Here is a 27826-nt window from a genome sequence, read left to right on the forward strand (position 1 = left end):
AAGTATTTGTTAATATTGTGTCAATATCGGGTTATATATAAATTAGCTGAGTATAATCAAACATGGTAGAGGTTAGGCTATCATTGTGCCATGGATTAAATAAATAATTTAATATAGTAATTGCCCATCGACAATTGAAGAGATAATTTAAATTGTAGAATGTATTAGTGTCGCATATATTACGTAATGTCGGTAACGCTGACCGAGATTTTAGTAACTGTCATTTCTTCTTATTTTTTTATTGTCTACCTTTATAGTTGCATAATATATAAAAATAAAAAAATAGCAACCATGGAATAAAAAATACTCGATCAGCTTTCAAATTGATTTAGGGACTATGATGCCAAATACAGACACACAAAAATGTCGAACTAATAACACCCACATTTTTGCCAAGGGGTTAAAAAGAATTATTAAAATCAGCTCCATCTATCGGCATGTATATGAGATATATGAGCATGGTTTGTTCAGCGGGGAAACTACTAATTATAAGTAGCCAACACTAGCACGTGAACTACAACATGCAACATGATATCATAAATGCTCACAAGATGGCGTTCTATGAACTTAAGTAGAAATACAAAATACCTGGTACGTAAAATATATAAAAAATTTTAATATGATGACATGTGGCGTCTTCAGAGAACATTCTTTATAATATTTTGAAGTAATACATATACTATTACAAATCAGAAATATACAGAAAATAATTTTTAGTTTTAAACATGAGCTGGCTATAGGCAATTTTATTGTCCGAGTTTATTCATATTCAGTCCATGATACCTTGAAGTGCCGATAAGTAGAATATTATGTACAGTAGATCAATATTGCGGTTGTCACATATAATGTAATATCCATATTGCTATTAATGTGTTTTAGGTAATGGTATTTCCATCAAGTGGACCATCAGCAAGATTGCCATTATAAAAGAAATCTAATGGCATCGAAGAAATTCTGAACTAAATTTATTGATTTTAAAATGTACTTAGTAAATCACTTCCGTATAGGTCTACTTTCAGTATATTTCAGGAAGCAACCTCATGTTGTCAACGCTCCAGTAACTGCGGCCACGTAATTAACACTTTATTATGGTATAATAAATGTAAATATAACATATATAAATGCGCGTAGACTAAATTATTTCTATTAAAACAAAATGTAATCTGTGATAAATCCAAAATTGCCGGAAGTATGATAATGTGGAGATCTCCCTATCTTAATATCTGATTATGATAGTGAAGTTCAATTTATAGTGGTTAAGTGATGCGCACTAGTAACCATAAGAGAGAGGTCTGTTATGATTATAGGTATGAAATTTTTTAGGTAATAGTTTTAGGTAGGTATTTGTGAATTTTTTACTTTCATTTTTAAATTACTTAGAAATTAAAATTCTCATGTAAATCTAAAAATTCTCTCTTAAATGTTATATAATATAATAAGATATAAATAAAAACTTTTACTTTGTTACAAAAACGTGCAATTATTTTGGAATTGGTGATAATAACCTAGCTATGTATACAACATGGCTACAATAAAATATTTTTAGCTGAATTGCACTTCTAATCTACAATATATATATTTTTTTATTTTATTACTACCCCACAAAGCAAAAGTAAAACACACAACAAAGGATCTTTGTAGATGGAACACTCTGCAAAGAGGCATTAAATAAATTGTAATGTCTATATATTTTTAGTAGTTTTATTAAAAGCCCTTAATATTAAAAAACACGGCCAGCGATTCTAATGTAAATTTGGTACGGTCGCCAATATGGGTACTAATATATTACCGGCACCACAAATCTGACATTATGATGGCCATATACGAATATATATGTAAAGCTTAATGTAACATGCGTCTATATCTCGTTGCACACATTTTTTATGGACATACAGATAATAAAACAAATATAAAACTCGGCGAGCTAGGCAACACGACGACCAGACAACTTGACCCTCTGATAGGTTTCCTGTCCTATTCAAACGGCAACGGGGATCGAAATAACGACGGCCTGAACTGAATTTCGAACCCCTAGTGGTGCTCTCAGACTGCAGTCGTATACTAACCGTATAAGAAGATTTGATGTTTTACAAAATATTCCGCGGGTTTAGACTCCCAGCTGCACGTTTTTTACCCACTTTTGGATGCGGCAAAATAGTAATTTATACAATAACAGATTCTAGCTAACTTAGCTATAATATTCTTATAAGTATGAGTTAATTTTTCAAGTAGAAGTTATACCTAATATCGCTATTACGCAGTGGCTATGCAATGGACCGGTTTGAGATGCAACTGCTTCGATTACACAACAGCTGCAATTTTCATACATTATATGATTGGATCATTAGATATATGTACAAACAGGCATGTTTTACTTCGGTGATCTAGAGGCAACACAACGGCTCACCTATCTAATTCTACCTTTTTCACTTGACGGCCTCGATGGTCTAGCGGTTTAGCACACCGCTTTACTTCCTATAGCGCGGGTTTGATTCCTCTCACGGTGCAAATATTTGTATCTATGAGTATGATTGTTTGTATCGATCTGGGTGTTTTCTATGTATATTATACAGTATTTACAAAATCTAAGCATTTAAATTAGTTGTCTAGTATCCACAACACAAGCTCTGCTTACCATGGGACAGTGTAAATGCCCAGGGTTATTTATTATTTCAGTAATAATAAAATAGGTGAGATTAACGTACCCACCCAGACGACAACTTCTAGTGCAGTGTACCCTCATCTTTTTAGATTATTTGTTTGCTTTGCTGTATTTGAATTAATTACCTCATTTTGAGAGAAGTGACACTGAAAAAGAAGCATATATACATTCAAAAGTCGTTTTAGAAAGAGAAATATTGCCTCAACAACGTACAAAGCATACAAGAATATGATAGTGAATGTAATTTGGTAATGCATAATTAAAATTCTCTGTGTTTCGGTGTAGCTGTAATGTCTTTGGTATATATTTGCAATCGGAACCAGTTTTAATCGATTGTTAGTCCTGACCGGTGGGCAAGAGAATCCGTATTCTTAAATACTAGTTCCGCTTTTACTCGTGACATGATGTCACCATCGTTTCGAAACCAACAGACCGATTCTCATGCTGTTTTTTTTTAAAGCTAGGGTGATCGAGATGGTTCAATTCCCTAATTACAGTTACAATTACAGCTACAATTTCCTAAGAGTTCCTTTTTGATTATAAAATGTTTACTACAGGTGCTGTTTATGATATCCATGAGATGAAAAGAAAGGTCCCAAACTGTATTCTATCTTCGTCATTACATTAGCAGCCTACCGGTTGCGGGTTTGATTACTCGTACAACACACAGATTTAAAAACTGTTTAAGTCTTAAATAATATAATTTTAAGACATGTATCAGATAAAAAGGAGTATTGCCAAACTGTTTTCTTTCTTCGTTACTACACAGACATATATTATATACAATTCCGATTGGGATTAATCGATGGGGGCAAATAAATCGCCACAAACCCGCGACCGCGGCGAAGGTGAGAACACAATGAGTGCACAGGCCGAGTGCCAACCATCACGTAGGCACTTGTTATGTAATGAAATTATTCACAGATTTCCGCAAAATACGGTAAGTATACTGTTAAATTATTAATTACGTAGTCAATTGATACAGTTAATTTAAGTATCTATTTGACCTCTATAACGCAGTAAAATATCATTGTTTTATTTACATAAATTATGTAATGAAAAACCGTCGTAGTATAGTGGTTTACTAACTTAGAATTGAATTCTTTTGTTAGATGGAATTGGATTGTTAGATGTGGATTAATGATCCCATTGCTAGCAATATAGCATGTCAGTTTGACCTCCATGCGGTTCCCCTTGGAAACCATCCTGATAAATTCATATGACTAATTCACATGACTCTACACCTCTCATCATCCTCCACTGGTGCCCCACTAGCAAAAATCATTAGGCGGGTGCACCATATACTTATCAACCATTAAAAAATGTAAACTCAAGATTTTTATTTCCTAGTACCTAATCAATAATGTTTTTCAATCTATCATCATAATCATTAATAGTTTATTTGAGGTAGAGTTTGTCGTCTGCGTGTCGTATCTTAGTCTCATCTATTGCAGCTAGTGAGACTAGGCAGTGAAATTACAGTGTAGAAGTAGTAGAGAAGTATCTTAATCGAGAAAATTCTTCAATGTGACAGGAATGAATAAACAGAGATACGCTAATATAATGTACGATGAGACTACCGACTACTATCTTAAATCGTTCTAAAAAAGTCTACAACAACATTTATCTTTTATTTGGAATCAAATAGCCATAAGTTCGCTGAGGACAAATCTGGTTTTTGGCCAAATACTCTTTAACAATCATTGTATTGTGATCAGGCACGTTATCATGGAGGAGACTCCACAATCCTTGTTGCCAATTTTCTGACCTTATCCGATGAACTCAGTCCAGCAGGCGTTTCATGACCTCTAAGTAATATTCTCCCATGACTTGTCTGACCATTGGGAGCGAATTTCTTGTGAATTATCCCTTTGAAGTCAAAAACACGGGAAATCACCCTCAATTTCTTCATTATCTTTGAAGACTTGACTCCACTTGAAAATGGCCCAAAGTTTCCTTCCCATACACTTTTTTATTATTTAAAAAGTTTCTGTAGCACTTTTTCCACGCTTGAACAGATCTTGATGTTTGCTCGTATTTCGAATTTAAAATCCATGACGAGGTAGCAAAACTTGATTTGGCGAAAATGAAATTAGTAAAAAGTATAAACACTACGAATCCTAAAAATTTTCAAAGTTTGTTTACCTCTTTAATGAAATCTTTTGATACAATGTGGTGCTAACCTGAACCTACATATATGGCTGACCCAACATCTAACAACAACCAACCTGACCCAACATATAGTCTGACTATGTATATAATCATAAAATAAGCGGTACCAAAAAGTCAATAATGAAATTAACAAATTAGTTTTAAAGTTTAAGTACAACTGCTAATTGTGAAATTACAATGGTTAGAAAATTTCCGGGAACGTGATTTCCCTTGTTGCAGACACTTACACATAAGGATTTCTCAGTCTCACTGTAGGTATTGTGTTACCGCGTTGCATAATATTGCATGCGCTTCATAGAACCCTATTGCCTTCGAGTCGGATACACTTTCCATTTTACCTGATTGCAGTCATGTTAAACATAATTATGTGGATTTTAATAATAGAATAACATAATATGTTCATCCGCAGATTTGCAATTTAATGTATGAACAGTTATTATTTTAAGTTAGCTTCAATTAAATAAAAAAAAATATCAATGATTTCATTACATTTATACATACGAGTTTAGAGACTTGACGCATTCGGACTTTTGATATTGATGTACCTAAATATTTGTTTAAAGTACAGGACAAAGATATTTAGGTACATAAAATTTAATTAACCATGACGAAATTATACTTTCTAGTAATAATGAAATGACTTAATAAAAAAAACATAATACATAAAACTTGACGTTTTTGATTTGATTTGAGCATGGCAGGGTTCGAGCCAAGTCAAATCAGGGGACCTTCTGAATGACCCATTTAAGTCACAGTTTTTTTTGTTCAAACTCAGGAATTTTCGACGGTATTTTTTGTTATCAAATTATGTCTCATTCAAATATATATTATGTCAAGCATCTAATATCTGTAAAAATAAACTTCCTAACCAAGAAGTTACATGTTACTTACATAGTTTCAACATAACATTATAATGAGGTCATTTTTATCTACACACTGAAAAAACTATTATATTATGTTGTGATACTATGAGTACTAAGGTCTACTCATAGCGGAAAGTCTCTTTATGGCTTCCGCTTATATTATTAAGACACAGTTTTTTGTCATTTAATGTAATTAAATAAATTTTAATTATAGAATAATCAAATACAATGATTACTATGTTCATCCGCAGATTTTCAATTTATCTATTCATTAATACAATAAGTGTATGTAATGCATATTCAATTAAGAAATTACTATAGTTAATTTAAAGAAATTTTTAACGCACATCGATTTTTGAAATCAATGTAGAAACGTATTATTTTTATTATATTATTTATGGACATAAAATTCTATCATTATTATTATAACTATCTCTGATAATCATAACAATGGTAATAAACTTTGTTTAACTTCCACGATAAAAATACAGACTAGAGTGGGGTCATTGATAATCTGTAACTTCAGTTAAGTTTTCCAATAAATAAATATATTATATTGTATTATAATACAATGGTCTGTTGAAGGGAAAGAAAATAATTATATACCACTTGTTCATTAATCTAATTGGTTCTGCCGATTGATCGGTGCTTCTGGGATTTGCTAAATCATTTATATCAATTACTTTTCTAATGGAACTGTCATTATACACTTAAGCGTCAATCTCTTTATTAATATCAATTCGTGCAATATGGTTTTAAATGACGTAACCTTCAAACCAAATTACTGTACAAAGATTCGATTTCGATTCGATTCGATTAGTATTGAAAATTTTACTATCTTTATTCAATATGTATTATTATTATTATTATATTATAATTCAACTATAATTAATTTAAATTACAATTTTGAACATTATTAAGGTTCTATTTTTAAAGATTTTCTATACTTTTATAATCATAGGCACTGGTAGTTGCACAGGCAAGAAACAAAAGAGTATATATATGCGTGTGTTTGTCAAATACAAGATGTATATAGTTTTTTACTGTGTTAATGTATTTTTTTAAATATTAGTATTCTGCATTCCTTCTTTATATAAAATTAAAGTGTGCAATTCAGTGTGCAAAATTCAGGATTAATATATATAGCAAATTTTTTGTATATAGCAAAGATTTTTAGTACTCATATTACTTTTTTTATTAGGTTTTCTCAAGAGACTACAGCATGAAGTTTTTATAAGTACCTATAAGGTTTCTTAAGGGTCGTTAAGGTTCACGTGACACCCCTGGTATTTCAGGCGTCCATTTACTATCAGATGATTGTTTGGCACCATCGTAGTATAGAAAAAATTATAAGATATTGACAATCAACAGGTTCATGGCGAGAGAGACTCAGAGCGTAAAACCATATTATTAAGCCGACATCGGTAATCATAAACAAATTTTTACCTTTATAACCACAAAAGTAAGTAGATATATGTTATTCGAAGGAAATATTCGTATATGAATCGCAACTAAATTAGTAAAGGACTTAGTTCAGATTGAAGCTGGTTACGAACATTAAGAAAAAAAAGGAAACCTTTTGAACTTCGAGATAAAAAAAGGTTTAATATTATAAAGGAATGCAACTGGTTTTAATCCAGAAATCGAAAGTGATCGTGCCGTCAGCTAGCGTTATAATGGGTCTGCTTGCGTCAGCCTTCGGTTACAAAAACCCTTTCACACTCCGTTAAAATTGTTCATGCCATATTTACTATATTCACGTATTTCTGAATTTTTGAAGGTCCTACCACTATAGTAGGCCTCGGTAGTCTACTGGTTTAGCACACCGCCATACTTCCGAAGGTCGCGGGTTCCTCGCACGGCACAAACATTTGTAATCATGAGTTTGTAAGTATTGGTCTGGGCGTTTTCTATTCATAATATATACGTATTTAGAAAAAAAATTGTCTATTTATTTGTATCAGTTGTCTAGTACCCTACCTTAACTTGGGACTAGATGGCGTTGTGTGAATTGTCCTGAGATTATTATTACTTCTTTCAAATCGACGTCAAGTTGAAGACGGTTCACAGTCTTACTCATTTTTTATGTACTTATATTATACACCACACGCGTTGCTTCCGTTAATTGTATACCGATGCTGATGATTATTTTTACTGTTTTACTACTGATAACTATTACTCCTAAAGTGAGACAAACTTCTTAGCATGGTGAATACATGAGGATTACGTGTATACCTTCCATACACGTAAAACACATTTTTTTTTATTTATGTAATGTGGAAGACATCACAAATATTTGTAATTTATTGATAATATTCATGCAGATAAAGCCGTAATAAACACGACTATACTAATATTATAAACAAGCAAATTTTGTATGTTTGTTTGGTCGTGGTAATCTTCGATTCTGCTGAGCCGCCTTTAAAATTCTTTCACACCTAAAAAGGCATATTGTCTCTAAGTGCTATAGGCTATATAACATCACTCTACGACCAATAGAAGCGGAGCAGCAATGAAAAATGTGACAATAAATATTTATTTTAAGTGTTTCTGCTGCGTAAACGGTTAACGCAGAAGATATCTATAACGGAATTGTTCTCCGTGTGTGTGTGTGTGTGTCGAATGTGTCGAAAACTTTAAAAATAAACAAATATTGAACCCGTGTGAAGCTGGTGCGGTTTGCCAGTAATACGCATATCGCGCGTCTGACATGCTCTAAAAATTTAAGTTAGTTCATAACGCATTATCGTGCAAGGCACGTAGTAGGAAGAGCGTCAAGCCTATCATAGTAATCAAACGTTTCTATATCTTTCACAATAGCAGGATTTAGGACGATTCGATGTCTCAATTTTGTAATCGATGTCATTATACATATTTTCCTCACCTTGTGACTCATAGATCAGTTGTTATATAAAAATAGGAGGCGTATATTATTATGTAAATTGTAATATAATAATGATCCCACCTGAGCTAACGATTTATGCTGGCGGAGCATTAGTAGAGGATGATAGGATGAGTGTAAAGTCAGGTTAGTTAGTGCAATATGTTGACGTTCTTAGTGACGTAAATATTATAGCTTCCAGTAGAGACCGTTTAGAGGTTCACTTGTACATTGCTAGGCAAGGGGAACTATATCCTATCACTAACAAGGCGCTCCTCCTAAAATTATGTTCCTTTACGGATTTATAAAAAAATATTTTCGTATTTTATTTAATACAACAGATACTAGATACACACTTATAAGTAATAAATATTAATATTATTATCACGTACCATATCAAACTGATTTCCAAGCGATCCCAATACCATCGTAAACATTTAATCCCCTAATAAATTTCTCATGATTGATTAATTAATCTGACATATCATCCTGTCATCGTCCGCTGGAGTGCACCATTCCATTAACATAAATCCGATTGATCCCCCGTTCAATTCAAACGGGGATCGAAATTAGGTAGTAGTATTAGTGCTTCCAAGGGTTTGGAGTGCCATTTGTACTCGCCCTTATCGTCCGTTGAAGCTGTAAAGTCTAGCTTCGGCCAACAGAATTATAGTAGACCGAAAAAAAAAATTGTTGCGACATCATCAGGGATTTCAAGTATTGCCGTACTAAGGTATATTAAATAGAAATTGAATATGAATTCATTACGACTAATGAGAACGTATATGATAATTACTTACCTATTTAAAAAAGCAGTCACTATGACATTGCGCAATTCTAGTAGCATGAACGACGACGGTTATGACAGTAAAGTAAATCTTACTTGCGTTTATTAAAATACTTACATAAATGAGATGTTCTCAACAAATAAAATAGTGAAGTCACATGAAGTTATATAATTATATCTTCCTCACTGTAACTACTAGACGGGGTTGTCAAATACACATTGGAAATACACAATTGTGCTGATCGCTATATTAGAATCCAACATAGCAGAGCGCAACTCTACTGTCAATTCGTGAATTAATTAGGTTTTGCTCTTAAGCTATCGCAATTTTGATCCCTGTATGAATGAGGGAGGGTGAGATTACTATTTGAGAATCGATACAACACAATTATTAAAATTGTCAAATTAAACAATGCTTCTGATCCAAGCTATGACAGATATGACCGACTACCCTGTAGCAGTGGTCCTTAACAGTTTCCAGCCTCGGAATCTTAGGAAATAAAACATAATTTTGAACGACAAATAAATATATAAAAAAGCGATTTTGGCTTGGTGACAAAAACTTTATAACTCGTTATAATCACCCGCGCAATGCATTCTACTGCTGAACATAGGGTCCTACAAGACACGCCACTGGGCACGATCATCAGTCCAACAACATACGTAGGTTGGTAAAGATGAAGAAGCATCTTTACCCGCAACCCTACATATGTTGTTGCTCCACCTTTCTACCTCATTTTACGAAAATTACACGGAAACTCTTACACGATTACTATGTTAATCTAGTATATTTCTGTGTACCAAATTTCATTCGAATGAAACCTTTAGCATCCATCTTGCGTAAAAGAGTTACAATCACCTATCCTTTAATTCTCACAAACATTTGCATTTAAAATATTAGTAAGATTATAAAAAATAGATAGTAGATTATAAAAAAGATTGATAATAATGGTAGCCAGAAACTTTCATCGCAAGCCGAGTAAATCACGTAGCGTCCATCCCGTACGAAACGAAGGCCGTCGAAAACGACCCACAGATCTACATAACGTACCTCGTAACACACATTAATTTGTGTAATCCCGCGCAACAGTGCAGCGTGGGGTAACCGGCGTGCGCGCAGTCCACGGCGCGAAGTCGCGACGCGCAGGCCGCGAAACGGAACTACTCCGAATTTTTTTCACGTTTTTTTTATTACGACACGAGGATTCATCGTTGAACAAAAGTAACGACAAACTTAGATTATAAATATTATGTATATAAAAAAGTGATAAATTTTCTGTGCATGTATCAGTTTGTTGATAAGCTGTCAAAAATATCTATTATCAGTCAAAATTTAAAAGTACAAAAATATATTATATATATATATATATTATATCACTTTACCTATGCTTTTAAAATCATCCCGTTATACTTTATGAGTGATTAATGTAGTGTTTCAAATTAATAATTATATTTAATATTGTTTGAAGCTCACAAATAGACATATATGTATATTAAATATAATTTCGATACACTGTAAGTTTAAGTTATAAGTTATGATTAAAGTCAGTATTTTAACCATTACTTATTAAAGCTAGATGTCCTAATATATAGAAAGTATAGCAGAATACAATATATATAGTAACCTATGTGTGACCCTAGGTGAGTCAAATCGATGTGGTCAAAGTAATGACATCTAAAACTTGCGATTTGCGATAATTGAGAGGTAAGGTACTCTACCTACCTACCTCTCAATTATCGCAAGTCGCAAGTTTCCTTCTTTAACTCGGGCTAATTTTGTTTCTACGGTGGCATGTAATTATGGTTGGCTATGGTGATTACTTACCCCTCTAGAATTACATATTAAAATAATAACAAATAGATTTCATGTGGAATACAAATATTACGGCACGGAAGGGTTACTTAGTTACTTTCAAAGTGTCCTGTCCTCTAACATGTGAAAGAAATGTGATATGAAAAAAGAGAGAAAATATGCAATAAAGATGTTGGTCTTTAGTAGTTCGAATAGACCATAAAGTATTTGGCTCTAAGTATCATATAAACTAAGACTAAAATAGGACTACATTTTTTTGTTAGTATGGAACCTTGACTAATTTTGCCAATCAAGGTCTGTCCAAGCTGGTCTATCCCAAATTAGCATGTAGTTTGTGGGGCTTATATTCCAATTGTGACTCTTTTTGATTTTTTTAACACAAAATTCCCTGTTTTCATTATAGTATATATAACTATATCACATGGCTGTGTTGATTATAAAACCTTGCTTAACTTAGCATAACTGAAGTAGAAAATCCAGTCATTATGCAATACATAGGTACAACTCACAACACCTCATACTCTTGTATGTATAACGTAATGGTTATTTATTCGTTTATTCTATTTATCTTATTTGGCGTCGTGGTCTAGTGGTTTACTACCCCAGCTTACATATCTAAAAGATCGCGAGTTTGAATTTGTACAACAGAAAAAAAGACGTTCAGAAATTTTCGGTGAAGAAAACATGATAACAAATCATATTAAGTTTGAGATACAACACTGCGTTTAATACTTGTCTAGTTGGATTAAAACACTCTCAGTAAAGTGTTGTCTTGATCTGACATGACCTACAGCAAACCATGTTTCTGACTCGTGAATTTGAACCTGACCGAAACAAAACAAAAACCGCGAGTATATTTCCGACTACTTCTCTCACCGAGGAAGCAAGATAACAAACCACAGACAGACAATACGACGATGGCTTTAATTATATACTAAAAGTCGGACAGACAGATAATACAACAGTCAAATAGAAGGTTTAATCATTTCATATACTTAAAGTCGCAAAGTTGTTATGTTAGAAGCTGTGTTCAGAACGACTCGATAGTAGTTACAAATACTATCACATCTGCGACAATCATATTGTTTATTGTATTTATTGATATTCACGCCCAGTCATTTACAGGGTACAGAGTGAGTACAGAAGGAACGAAGACCATTGCTTACATTTCTTGCTTCATCAACTTTTAGAACTTATATACCAATGCAAACACTTTAAAGCACTGCCACAATTAAGACGAATGTAACCACATTCTATTTATTAAACATGAACAAGCTAGGCTAAGTGTAATATCCCAGATTTAATTTATCATAATGAAATATCAGTTGATAATAGCTTTCTTACGAGCTTTAATTTGATCTAATTATTTTAACCTTTAAATTGTTTTTTGTTAGTTACTTATAAATAAATTTAGGGATGTCTTTATTTTCAATATGTCTAATAAATTTATTGAAATTTAGCTGTATAATTCAAGGTATATCTCTCAAGTGTTTAACTAAAGTTTTAAAATGAAGGACGCTCTACAACAACTTTGTACATTACAAAAGCGAACAAGTGAAAGTTTGATAAACTGTTGTAAATGAAGGACGCTCTACATTAGATTTTAATATTTTTTGAGAAATTTATTTAAAAATATTTCATATTAAATTCCATAGGATTCATCGGTTCCATAGATAATATTAAAGTTTACGTCGGTTATTCTTAAACTTCAGATGGCAACACCCCTATATATAAATAGTGTTTAATCATCGTCTTCAATTAGTCTTAGTTAGATAACGGCTCAAAACGTTTAGTGCTTACCTGACGCAAGCTTAACATTGGTACAGAAATAAAGATTGCATCGATTTCGTGCCAATCAGCCATGTTTAAGAAAATATTTGCTGCAAACTAGTGATGTGACGAATCGGTCTTATCTGGTTGGAGCTCTATCGAGTCGGTATTCGTTACAAAAATCCAACTGAGGTAGGCACTTGAACTTGAATACTAGTACTATAATGCGCTTTAGAGTCCATAGTTCGAGTTTTAAATCAAAACCGATTCTTAGCTACATACAATTATAAGTTAATTAAAAAAATATCTAAAACTAACAATATACTTTTAAAAAGTATATTTTAAATGAGACAAAGGAACTCGCAGGTACAACTAAATTCGTGATTATGCCTTAAATTGTTTGCATAGTGAGTTTATTCTCAAGTAGGTAGCTTCTATATATCTACACGACAAAATACGTCATGTGTAACAATAACAAGCCATATTGTGTCATAGAATTCTGTTTGAATACATTTGGAAATTAGGGACAATAGGTTTCGAGTGTAATTTGTTAAGCACGGTCTAATTTGATTACTCAAATACGATTCAAAGTATACATATAGTAGAAATGTTGTCGCTGTCTATACGTGGAAGATATATAAGAAAAAATATTATTGAGATACTACCCAAATACTTATAATTTGCACCTGTTTGCGTATGTGTGCTAATCGCAATTGTGGGTTACGCCCTTATAACCGCCTAAATCAATTTGGATGCGGTTTTCACTAATGTATTGTGGTAAACTTAATTTATTTTATTCCAATTAGTTTACAAACAAAAATTTTTTGGCATGAACCCGCCTCGAATCGAAATCATCGTAAGCAAAAGCGGTGAGCTAAACCGCTAGACCACTAGACCGCTAATAATATTAAATGTAATAAAGATATTAATATTTTTAGTATTAGTGATTAATGAATGAGTTTTATTTTTGGCTTAGTAACAAATCAAATAGACTCATAATAACACGAATCTCGTAACAGCTGTCAATCAAAATGATAGATATATTATTAAGTCGACAAAGTCGAAGTCTGAAGGGTCAAAGTTAAATATATAAAGAAATTGAATGTGTGATGAGTTAATCTATATTCGTTAGTTGACGGATAAGTGTCAGTTCGTTTTAATTAACTTTATTTATTTATTTAAACTTTAATGCAAAAATATATACAATGGTGTATATGTCGAACTTAACACCTAAGGGCATTCTCTACCAGTTAACCATAAGGCAAACTGAGAAATTAGTAAGCGGAGCAATTTAGGTTTACCTACGTAGTAACTTTATGAATTTTGGTTTCAGGGTTTAAATTAAAATTTTATTATAAAAGATACCTATACACATAAGCCTGTTTTTATATTGTACTTAATTGTACCCTCAACTTAGATTATTAGCTTTATATCAGAAAAACCTTATTGCATCGTATCACAGAAATCTATAATCGGGTACGAAATTTGATTTCACAAATAGAAAAAAAAATACAAATGTCTTCTCGTGAATTTACACTCTCAATGCCATTAAAAACGGAGTCATGTAATAATTTTTTTGTTTTTAATTAGACGTCAATCGCCTCAAGGTTAGAGGGCATCGACAGTGAGACTCCGTGAGAACGGATTACAATGAAAATAATCAGAACACGTTCACAGTGTAAGACTTTCGAACTTTGACTGCATTTCCAGTGACAATTGTGTACATTACAAAAGCGAACAAGTGATTCGCCCAAGTGAATTGATAAACTGTTGTATTACGTGGTGACAGTGTTGTAAACGAAGGCCATAAAGCCTTCAGGAAGTTTGTGTTTGGAAGTGAAAACAGCTATAATCGTCAGCAATGAACGTAAGTATCTTATTATTATAAATTAATTCTATTTAAGTATGCAATACAGCATTGTTATAAGGAAAGGTTGTATGCAGTTGGCATTTATTGTCCAGGGAAAATACTTCGTGATTATAAAACACTATTTGGTAGAAAGTTCTGACAAATATAGCACTACAAAACGAAGTTACTTTTCGTTTTGTAATTATAGTAATAAGGTGCAGTAGTCCCCTTTTCTTTATGGAATTGGGAATTGTAATCGTTCGAATTTTTCCGTTTGGACGTCTCTTACCCCAGTGAAGTTATGAGCAACAGATAAATATACAATAATACATGAAAATCATTAACTAGCTGTGCCAGCGGTCTCATCGACATCCGTTCAGTAGTTTTTGCGTGAAAGAGTAACAAACATCCATCCATAGTCGCAAATTTTCGCTATATAATATTAGTAAGTACATGTACATAAAAATTAGGGTGAACAAAATCACCCGTTGATAATGCTAGACTAAGTTCTTTTGTATGATGATCATGATTTGATAACAAAACTTAGGCATTCATTTGATAAAGCAAACAATTGCTTTTAACTGTGATATACGAAGATCATTGACCGTCCATAGTATTATAGTACATTACGCCATTAATTATACCCATTATTAGTAATAACTGGCCACGGTGTCATAATGTTTGTTGGCAAATGTGTGCCAAGGCCGTGAATATAATTTGATTTGTTGAAATCAAAACTAAAATTCTATAAGTTACATTCATCATTATGAAATGTATCTGTCAATATTTAGTAACTAATACTTTAATACCACACCCTGTTCAGTTAAATAAAAATACTTTAGTATGTTAATATCCAGGTTAATTTGTTTTTGTGACTTCATAATATTACATGTAAATATATACATATATCTAATATTTATTAAGGAAATCCAGAAACTTAAAGTATATAATTATAAAATAAAAACAATTAGGTTCATTCATCATTCATCTTTATCGCATTATTTGGGGTCGGCGCAGTATGTCATTCTCTTCCACTGCTCTCTGTCTGTCGTCATATTTTTATGCATATCATCTTTCACACAATCCATCCATCTTTTCTTACGGCGTCCCCTCCCTTTACATCCATCCACATTCATAACATGCCCAATGCCCATACCAGCTCAATCTGTTACCTCGCAACTTTTGTATAATCGGCGCAACTTTCAAACTTCCACATATATATACATTCCTTATTCTGTCATTCCTGGTAACCCCACACATCCATCTTAACATTCGCATTTCTGCCACATGCACACGCCTTTCGTCCATCCCCTTTACGGCCCAACATTCATCCATACAAAATGACAGGTCTTATGATAGATTTATAAACTTTACCCTTTAGTTTCAAGGGCATTCGGGGGTCGCATATCGTTCCCGAGATGACCGTTCGCCATTTCATCCATCCAAAATAAAAATTAAAAAAATAAATAACAACAATTAGGTTAATTAACAATTTATTAAATAATGAAACTCTATACCAGCTTACGAACAATAAAAAACTGAATCATAATCGGCCCATTTGTTTAGGAGTTACGACGCCACAGACAGATACTCAGACACGTCACACTTATACCCCCCTTATTGGCTTTGGGGCTTAAAAAGGTATACTACTAGTGTATATATATACCTTATATACTATAAGGTATATATATACACTAGTAGGTATACTGCAAAGTAAATGGAAAAAAGTAGTTGATTAAACACCAGTGATTAAATACAATAACACATTGATAATCAACTTTTAAATACTCTATTTAGAAAGTGTTCCGATCAAGATACCGATACTAGAGATAGATAAACAAATATACAAACAAGTTACTCTAATTGCTGCATGAAAAGGCCTAACTCCAATGGCGCCAGAGTCGATTATGCAAAGTCTAGAGCAGCGATACGATCGGTTGCGTCAGACCATGTAAAATTTTTTAATGCGTTTTTTTTGGACGATCCGATTGATGCTTAGAACTTAATATGATAATGAAAAGAAGCCGATATATATGAATATTTATAAGTATATATATATGTCCTATGTTATAAAGTAAATTAGCCAGGACATATAATACGTAATATACGGTCATCTGCATCATATTTCTAACATACACACCTATCTCAAAATTATTAATCGGTTTTAAAAAATAATTTAATATTTATAGCCACATGATAATGAAAGGTTTTAGGTTAACATTGCGCTACATCCTTTAGGAGCTAGGTAAAATTAATGGAGACGAAATGCTATGCGAAAAGGAAATAATAGCGCGAAAGGGCGATATAATGCGTTGCGATGTATTGGAGATCGCCTGAGGTTACCTGCAGGCAACCGTCATTTAACATAAATGAGATTAGAGATGATATACCTAATTATTTACATAGGGAAAGAAGATTCAGAGCTGCCTAAGATTAGGTAAAAACCTCGTGATTAAATAAACTAAGGGCATGATTCGAAATGAAAATAGGCCTCAAATAGAATTTAAAAAGTCAACCGACTAATAAGGAGCAAACATTTAACACTGAATGATGATACTTAAATAAGAATAGATAATAATGTTTTGACACTGTATATTCCCATGAAATTTAGTAACCAGAACAATTTAAAATCTAAAATTGCAGTTCGTGTATTATAAACTCACAGCCGAAACATTCATTTTTGTTCGTCCTTAATTCTTGTTGTATTCGCATTTATTTTCAACTGGGTCATTGTTATCATTATGTTATGTTAGAAAATTTAATGACAAATTAGCTGGACATCCACCTAAGTGGTAACATTTCCGTCGCTTATTAACTAGAATACTATTCGTATTAGTACTATTCGAGTTAATAGGATTTAGGAAGGATATATCATGTTATTATGTGACGTAATAATAACACTCATGCGTTGCTATTCCAGAGGACTAAAGCATCATGCCTCCGTACTTCGAAATTTGACTGCCATATCTCACTTTCAATCGAAACAAAGCTTACGGAGCAGGATGCTTGGTGGCTGAAAGAATTAAACAATAGGGGTATACGCCGACGATTTTGCCAAACTGTACCTAATGTAAATATTATACACATAAAAACAAAATGTATATACTTGGGTTGTTGCATCTCTCCAGTTTGTACAAAGTCTGTAATTCTAGAGAAATGATTACTCGCTTTGCTCTTATGTTATTTAAACAGCGTAGAACGTCTCCTAATAGAGCCTCCTATTGTAAATAGAATTTATTCAATAAATTAGTTAAAAAACAATTTCTTCACTCAAATTTTTTTAACGGCATTCCATACAACAAAGGTTTCTATTCTTAAACTCATTTCTATTCAATAGAAAATGTACATTAATACAAAGATTTGTCCGTCTGACCCAGAAGCTAGATGTGTCGACATAAACCGTAACTTTAGACGCTTCTAGAAATCCATTTGTCGCAATATTTGGCTATATGCAAAACCGGCACGGCCGGCACGGCCGCCGTTTTACGTAGTGAGCAAATCGGACAACGCTCATGGGCCGACGACCGTGGCCTCACGTATGCACGGCATCTCAAAAACTATGTTGGTAAACATTGTGAGGCACATGGCTGGATGCAATTTTTATAATATCGTCGAATGCAATATACAGTTGAAAAGTTCTATATTGTTGTCAGCATGAACTCCATTATTTCCTATCCCATAATACATAACTATCAAAATAAAAAGTTCTTTGTAGTCTTTTTTTTAATATGCAAAATTGAAATAATTTGTTAAATTTTAGCATACATTTATTTTACTTTATTACAACTATTGAAATCTTTAGAAAAGTTATAATTAGAATTCTAACAACAGTAAGTGCTTTTTTCATAAATTTCTGTATTATTTATAACAGGTACTCTGCGTTTTCGAGTAAGCAAACTGTATTACTACATAAACTTTGTATTATTAAATAATCTCTACCAATACTACAATAAACGTTACTTTTCGCAATAAAATATAACACTTATGTAAGTGGAATTTAATCGGAGTGAAATTAAAATATTCCAAATTCAAGTTTATAAATATAGGTAGGTAATTGATTGCTAAATTTGAAGTTTAACTGGGACAACAGACTTTTATGCACAAAGTAAGAGGTCTTAATATTTCATAAGTTTGTTTTGTACTCTGTTTTCAAATATCTTTTTGTGTTTCTTTCTAAAAGTATTTGTCTTCAATTTATTTGTATGACTAATGAAAATGCAACATAATAATAGGACTTTAACTACAGGACTTCTTTGTACAATGTCATCTACATGATTATCTTTGCCTCAGCTTATTCTTCAAACAAGTAGTTTGCTTGATAGCTTGCAATCCACCATTCCGAACCGTCGATCGCATTGTTTAATTACTTTAATTCTCAATCGAAACAATTTTTAATTGAAGTCTCGTTAGTTAGTTTGTACAGTCACATGCTCTTAATGAAATCTAAACAATTTCGTATATGATCGTATGACATTCCTTTAAATTCTATAATTATTCACTTGTCTCTGCAAGTACAAATGTTATAACTAGAAGAAGTTTCTAATGCAATAAGTTGCGACATCCTTTCCTATTTTTCGTATCCAACTTTTTCTTTTTTATTAATGGCATCTTATTGACTCGATATTTAAAGGCCATTTCGCGAGCGTCCACAATTATTCTGCATTCATATATTTCTATATATTATTAAGCAGTTCCAAATTAAAATTTGCGCGCCAACCGGCCAATTTATATATTATTATATGGCTGACGCTTGTACCGCCGGTACAAGCGTCATTACAGGTACATTACCGATTGTACGTTTGTAGTCTAAACACAAAAGACTAGACAATCTTTATAAATAGACGTTTCCTGTATATACCAATAGTTAATCAAACTACTGATGTTGTCTGAGAATAAAAATTAAAGGTTTAAAAGACCAAAAGGTTTTCTTCTTCTCTTCACTTTCAACGGTTGTTTAAATATATACATAATAAAGAAAACGGTCATACCAATATAAGCAATCACAGTCATGAATACAAATATTTGTATGGTACGAAATTAGAATCGCCGACAATCGGAAATAAAGCAGTGTACTAAACTGCTAGACCACCAACATGGTCAATTGGTACGATTAATTCGAAAAAATGGAAACGTAACAAACAAAAATGCAAGTATCGTAAATGGATTACAAGATATTACTTAAGGTACATAATTAGGCTTTACACATTTAATAATCTTGAACTGACGTAAAAAATACTCTGTTGTAACGCATTTTCACGCGCCGTCGACTTTTCACTACAATTGCTACTATAAACAGTGTTATATAATTTTTTAATTGAAACATTATCTTTTGCTACATAAGATACATTATAATAAAACTACTTATTAATATATGAGAATATAAGCCGGAATTGCAAATCTGTTACGTTCACTGATTAGACTATTTACTTTGAATTATAGCAATAGCATAGATAGTCACTATATTCTCCCAAATTAGAATTTAAAAATGAATCTGTATTTGAAGAGAATAAGAACTTAGTTTCTTTTCTGTTATTCTTAGCTCGAAGGCACTTCGAACTGACGGTTCATACTTGTAATTTTTTTATGATTTAACATTTCATAAGTCTGTAATAGACCTAGATAATATTTAGATGATATAGAGATATTTTGATTTTGATTTCGAACTATCCAGTATGGTGATATAATGCTCTGTTCTCTAGAATGTCAATGCATAAGTAATACCACGGACATCACATCATGACGTTAAATAGTCAGGCAATGGTTGCCACTTACTATATTAGCTATCAGTTTATTTGCCATTCCAGGGACATAAATTAATTACACTTAAAAGAAGATTTTAGTGTAAGACTTTCTGCTTTATTATATTTATATTCAGTTACCCGAGATACAAGTATACTCGTTTTAGATTTTAACATCAGTAAAATTCCACACATAAGGCGTTTCGCAGTTCGTTGAGTAAAATTGGAATTTCTTCACGTTACTTGTATAAACTTATATCTATCTGTATTTATGTTTATTAAATTCTTTATAATTATAATAGATCCTTATTTATTATAATATATATTAAGGATTTGATAAAAATAAATCACAAATAATTTAGAGTTATGGTTACCCACCCCCCCAATTAAATAACAGACATCTGTAGTTCTCTACTTTGTTCGTTGTTTATAAACACAAGGAAATTCTCGTGTAAGATATTGTATTACATTTCACAATAACTTTATTTTATTATTGAAAATTAATTGTAAAGTACAGTACAATAACAGTAAAATGGTAGCACTAAAACATTAACAATAATGAAATTATTGATAATGTTTTAGTGCTACCACTTTTAACATTTTTTTGGTATAAAGACCAATGATAACTCATTAGTTTTTATACCACACCTTTGTAAAAGTTACATTCTCTAAGTCGTTGAGATAAATCATGTGATTCATCCGATTTACCGAAATTATCACCATCATCATAATTTATGTAAGATTTTAAATACGTGAAATTCATAATTCACAAAGAAGCATAACAAAACGCATTATATTTTTATAAAATCTTTCACAGTCACGCTGTGTGCGCGACAAAATACAAATGTCTGTTTATTTTATTTGAATCGCCAATTAGTTCCATCTTTTTATACGTCGTTCGGCATGATATTAAAAATAAACACATCCATTTGGTACGTGTTACACTAAGGTACCAGTTTTTTTTTGTTCTTTATTTGACACTTACATAACTCGCTGCAAATAAAATAATATCTGAAAGAAATCATGCTCAATTTGTTGTTATATTGGCTCGTGTATATCTATAGTAGATTTTCTCAAGTAGCCTCGCGTAAACCTGTTGTTATCCCGGAAATTATGCTGTACTTCTAAAAATCAAGACATTCATTTTTTTATACACAGTTATGACCGCAAATATATTAAAATACCAAATCAAATCGACTTATGTTGAATTACAGACTCTTATGACGTCAAATCTACCGTCGGTTCCGAGTGCTGTCGAGCTGAGAGGAACTGACAAGAAACTTAGCTCCTATTCTTTTCAAATGAGCTTAAAAATACAGATTTATTTTTAAATTCTAATTTGGGAGGAGTGACCACCAGCATATACTATTGCAGTTTTTTTGAAAGGAAATAGGCTAATCAATGTCCGCAACCCGAACAGACCAGTCCCCACAAGCATAGTCCAATATACCATCAGATATTAGAATATCATCAGAGAGAGGTGACCTGCATAACTAGCACGGTACCATATCAGATGAACTTCCCTGGGATCCCCCTAGAAATAACCGCAGTTAATTCCTGTTGAATTTCTCACGATGCGCTAACTGACATCATATGCTCATCTTATCATCCTTCATTGGTTCCCCGCCAGCGCAAACCGTTAGAAAAGGCGGGAAAACCAGTCCATTACCACGCACAAAAAAAATATAACAAATACTGTAACATCCTATCGAAATGAAAGAAATTATATTACATTATTTGTCTGGAACTCTCGGTGTGCTATTTAGCATATATATATATATATATATATATATATATAAGATATAATTGTTCAGAATCCGTTCGTCCGATTTTGTTTTTTTAATTAATTCTAAACTACAGATATTCTAACGTATCAGTACCATATTAGTTGTGAAGCTGCCGTTAGTTATATTAATTTTTAATTACGTAACTTCTAACTAATACCTAGTTACTTGCATTTAATGTATGTTATATGTTTTTATATTTAATATCATGACGCGATCCACGATGCGTAAAACGGAATCATAAGTAAAAAATTACGCAATAAGTAAAACTGAGTGCAAATTGCGTAATCAATAACAAAGAATGGGATTAAATAAACTATTATCATATATGACTTCGATGTAAGTTCGTTTGTATATTTGTTCAAATATGTAACTAATATTACGATAGCTGTCAATCGTAATCAAGACATCTCGGTGGTGGAAGTGCATATCATCATGTCATCATCGTCGAGGCGCTTATCGAGTATTAATTGTCTCATGCACCACAAATTTAACATGTATTTCTAAGTAAGTATAAGTATATATATAAGTAGTATTTCTGGTATATTTTTTAACAATCTACCAAAAGAAACGGTTCATATATGTGTTTTGATTGTCAGACTGTTTCGTATGTATTTAAGTATCTATATTATGTATTTATGTTGTATGTTATATATACCTTTTTATATATTTAACTATTTATTTACATTTTTTGCCTACAATAAGCCATAAATAATTATTCTTTACTCTATCTATGGTTGACTGGTAGAAAATCCCGCATTGTGTTAAGTCCGCCAAATGTAGGTACTGTGTGCATTAACGTTATATAAATAAAAATATATTCACATATATTTCCAAAATAAGTGGATTTTATGTTTATTTCAACAATCAATTAACTTACTCTCATGTTGATTCCAAAATATGACGCTATCCGTCATATTTTGGAATCAACATGAGATTGGTGGCTTTTTATTTTTGTTAAATAAATTATTATAGACATTTAATTATATCTCAATGTTTAGTATTAGCCAATTAATAAATGGTTCTTTATATTGCACATATATTAAACTTCCGCTTTACCCATAGTTATAACATGAATTTAAAAAAAAAGCACATTTTTTTATTACATGCTAATTAGACAATTAATAAATCACACAAACATCCCATTACACGATTCCATCCCTTTTCACAAAATCAATCAAATACATTGCAGGAAAGCGAGAGAAAGAGGTTACATATCGAAAACCATTATTTGTGGTAAATTGAAATAACATAACTGCAATACTTTTTAGTGGAAGTCCATCAAGATGTACTTCCGAGTTACATTCTCACCGTAAGACGATGTATAATATCTTCCGGGTTTTGACGCAATAATAGATTAAAAGGAGATAATATGCAATTTATTAAAATTAAAGTTAGGAAATACCACACAAAGAACACTTAGGTCATATAGATATAGCAATTAAAAAAAAAAAAGAAAAGCTAAATTACGACCGATTTATTCTAGAAACTACTCAGGAAACCATTTAGAAATGACATTAAATTAATTTATTGTTACAGACGATTACTTAGATCATATAATTCGTCCGAGTTATAAATGATCGTCAAATTAACCTCACCGTTATAAATTCAACGACGATGAATCTGATGCCAAATCATTTGTAAGAAATGAATTAGTATTTAGCCATGAAATCTTGGAACGGGTCAAGTAAACGTCCTCTAACTATGGGAAAGTGTAACCGATGGTCAATGACATAATACCCACGTAATACCTAAAAGAGGAAATGTAGGAAACTAATACTATTTGCCTTTTCCATTAACGCTGTATGTAGGACAGTGATATTTGCAAGTTCAACGCTGAATATATTTTTTGAAGTACAACGTTGATCTTTAAGGTTCCGAAAAAATAAAACGAAATATTTATAGTGCAACTTGGTCATCCGTATGTCTACAACGAAGTAGTATTAAAGAAATTTAATTTGGAAAAGGTTCGATTATAAATTTTGAGTAATTTAGACGCTTTGCAGTCTTAATGAAATATTATAACTTCTTCAAATACATAGATCAGAAATCAACACATGTAGGAATTTCGTTCGATGTTTTTGTTTTACAGTGATCAGTAATTTTCTACTAAACGTATAGAACAATATACAGGCCACCATCCCAATTATGTATCTCAAAAACTTTTTAAGCAATTTTAAATAATTACAATTGGTATTTTGAACATTATACGAAAGATATAATGATGTGTACATAAATTATTATATTATAGAAGAATGAATGATGGAATTAAAAAAATATATTTTATGAGTCAAATAAGATTTATGAGAATTGATAAATTGCGTAATAATATAGATAGGTTATATAGTTCCCATGGTCCAAATCCATTAAAAATAACGTCCATCAACTGAAACGCTTAATATGAATAAAATGAATATACCCACTACTGACATAGTAGTGGGTATATTAACTTTTGTATAGTTTGGACAGATAAAAAATTGCGCCTATTAAAAAATACACACATTTCATTTTTGATAGAACACCTCTTAAATTTTATTTAATTCGTTTAGAAAACATAACTTGCTAATAACTGATGTAATAGGTTGATAAGTTGTGTGAATGTTTTCCAAAACGAGGTAAGTAGGTAAGTCGCTATAAGCCTAGGTATCATGACGTGTCTTTATTTTGAAAGCTTACTCGTGTATGCTGAGTTCACATTTGCCTATCATTATACGGAACTAGTATTTGCGAACTAGTTCCGTATCAAGTTTAAGTTATTTTACTTGTATTTGCAGCGTGATTTGTGTATATGTACTGCAGTGGTTAGACAAAAGAAACGTCGTTTGTGTCTCAATTTTCGTCTTAGATCTTAGGCAATGGTTTTTCATCTTTGAATATGTTTAGAGTGTGACTACCATATTTAGACTAACTAATTGGTCTTAGATAAATAAATCGGCTATTTTTTTGTTACAAATGCACACATATTTATATTACAATGTACAAAAAATACACAATTTACACTTTTATAAATATAGACCTATTCCCCTTAAGAGTAAAAGATTTTATTTAGTTAAAGTAAAAAGATTTTAGACAATATATAGTACTTTTTTGTATGTTAATTAGTTATATTTTTAGTTATATAAAACAATACAGTTACACATTAAACATTTAAACTCAGAACCAAAGATCTATGTCAATTAGCTACAATATAAACATTAATTAGATGTTAATTAGTTTTTAGTAGATTCCTATCTATGTCTACAACATTAATTAGATTTAGTTTAGAGTATCGTATATAAACTATAATATATGGGAAGGAGCGTCACTTAGAAAAGTATCATATCGTATAAGTATAGTATACTTTGTGGCCATGTAAACATAAATATTGTAAGTAAATGCAGTATCGTTACGTGATAGAAAAAGGATATCCATAACTAGATCAACCTATAAGTAGATATAATCCGAAAATCAGCATAATCCGGAAATAGAAAACTATGATCTAAGCTGAGCCCTGCACTATGGTAACGGCCAAAATAGCCAAGAGCCATATTGCCATAGGGTTGTACAATATAGGATTTTTAACTTTTCAAGAAAAGGAGTCCCAACAATTTGACTGTTTATTTTTAGAATATTTAATCATCTTTTAAGATTTTATTCTACACGAACGGATTTAATTTAATTTAATATAAAAGCTGATGCTTTCCGTGTACACATAATTTTTATCACGATCTGACCAGTACTTTTTGAGATAACCTTAATAATTCCACATCCCATAAACAAGACAACTTTTTATAGTCTATCTCTGGAAATCGGATAAGTAATACTGTACTACTGTACTATATATAGAAGAAAGCATGTTTATAAATGTCCTTACAGGTTTAAGTTGCAACACTAGTAGTGTACCGGCGCCGGCGCCGCACCGGTAGCAGTATCTCGGCCGAGGCTGAGGTTTCTAGGTCACTGATGTCATCCACTGTCGATTTCGTTTGTTTTACGTTCCATTGCGCTAGCGCAGCCGCTTTACTAGTAACGTTTTGGTCAAAATCATAATAGTAATCTATATCCATCTAGCTCTTATATACTACTATAGTACTATAGTATACATATATGTGCTACTATAGGTACTAATATTTTATATGCAAAAGTACACTTATACGACTGTTTATTACTTTTACATAGTTAACAATAGCTGACCGTATCATAATGAAAGACGTGAAGATAGTTTGTATAACGAGGACGGATATGGATTATCTTTTACCACAAAAAAGCAGACTAACTCGCGGAAAATAGTATTATAAATGCCAAAATGTGTGTCTGTTTACTTTTTCACAACTAAACGACTTTTGACGTCACTTAAAGATGTATAAAAAACCTAAATTATATTTTATCTAAAAAAAGCAGCAAAAAGCTATTTATACAATAGAAATAATATAAGTTTGTTAAACCATATTATTAATACAGATATGTTTGTGAATGGGTTTTCTATGAATACTAAAGCATTAACTATTTTTATCTTGCGTAAAGTCACGGGTACTTTTATAAATCAGTAATGTTATGGAATGATTAATTCATACAGTATAGCTACCGGATATGAAGTATTGGTATTTCGGATCACTGCAGGCAGATAATTAATCAGCAATAAAGCTACCGAGTCATTTTAACAAGACAGAGACATATTAATATGATCATTTTAACGACTTAAAATATATATCTTTGTGGACGTTCAATTTAAATGGTGTTTAATAGGTACTGCCACTCCGAACATACTAGTATATATAAAAAAATTTTGTGTCACAGTGTTGGTTACAACACTTTTTGGCTTAACTGATTTTAATAAAATTCTATAAGTATAATTAGTAGATCTGAGAATTACTTCTTATCTAAATACTTTTAAATAATAAGAATTTTCATCTTCTAGTCTACCATTAGCCTCTATTTTTTAATAGAGATATTAATTTACATAGCAAAACAACGCTTGCCTGGTTAGTTAGTATTTGCTTAAAAGATACTTTGGTCAAATGGGAATGAGATTGAAGTTTTCAATCATATATTTTAATTAGTCATTATTGAGTGATTTATACAATAATTAAATTAAAAAAGATAACTCTTCAGTTTACTAAATTATATCATAATAAGGTATAATACTTACGAATGGTTTAAGACGGAAATCCTACCAGTTACATTATCGTATTATTTAATAATATACTAACCACTTAACTAACTAACTACTTATTATTGAAACTGGTCAGTTCTGTATCTGTGGTCAAAGCAACATTAAAAAAGAGGTAAAGAGATAAAAGCCATTCTGCTATATAGAAATTTCGAGCTCAACCACGAGTCCTTATAAGCTGGTAACATTGCAAAAGCATGGTTATGTAAGTCGTTGCATCATTGAATGCACAGCCGGCTGCATTCTGGTTGTAATTCTAGCGGCTAGTGTTGAAGGCGATGATGACACCAGGCCTAGGTTCGTCTCGTTGTCATTTTGAATGAGTTGTGGTTTAGATACTGTTCAGGAAGAAAAGTTT

At 31.8% G+C, this 27826-nt stretch overlaps 1 protein-coding gene across 2 annotated transcripts in view; it reads right to left on the reverse strand.

Annotated features, from left to right (window-relative positions):
* The window catches only part of LOC131844581 (flotillin-2), a 247835-nt gene that overhangs the window by 124234 nt on the left and 95775 nt on the right, over positions 1-27826 (reverse strand). The gene's annotated exons all lie outside the window — the stretch shown is intronic.

This window comes from Achroia grisella, unplaced genomic scaffold (genome assembly GCF_030625045.1).
Source record: "Achroia grisella isolate CSIRO2021 unplaced genomic scaffold, CSIRO_AGI_Agris_v1 utg109, whole genome shotgun sequence".
Classification (NCBI taxonomy): Eukaryota; Metazoa; Arthropoda; class Insecta; order Lepidoptera; family Pyralidae; genus Achroia; species Achroia grisella.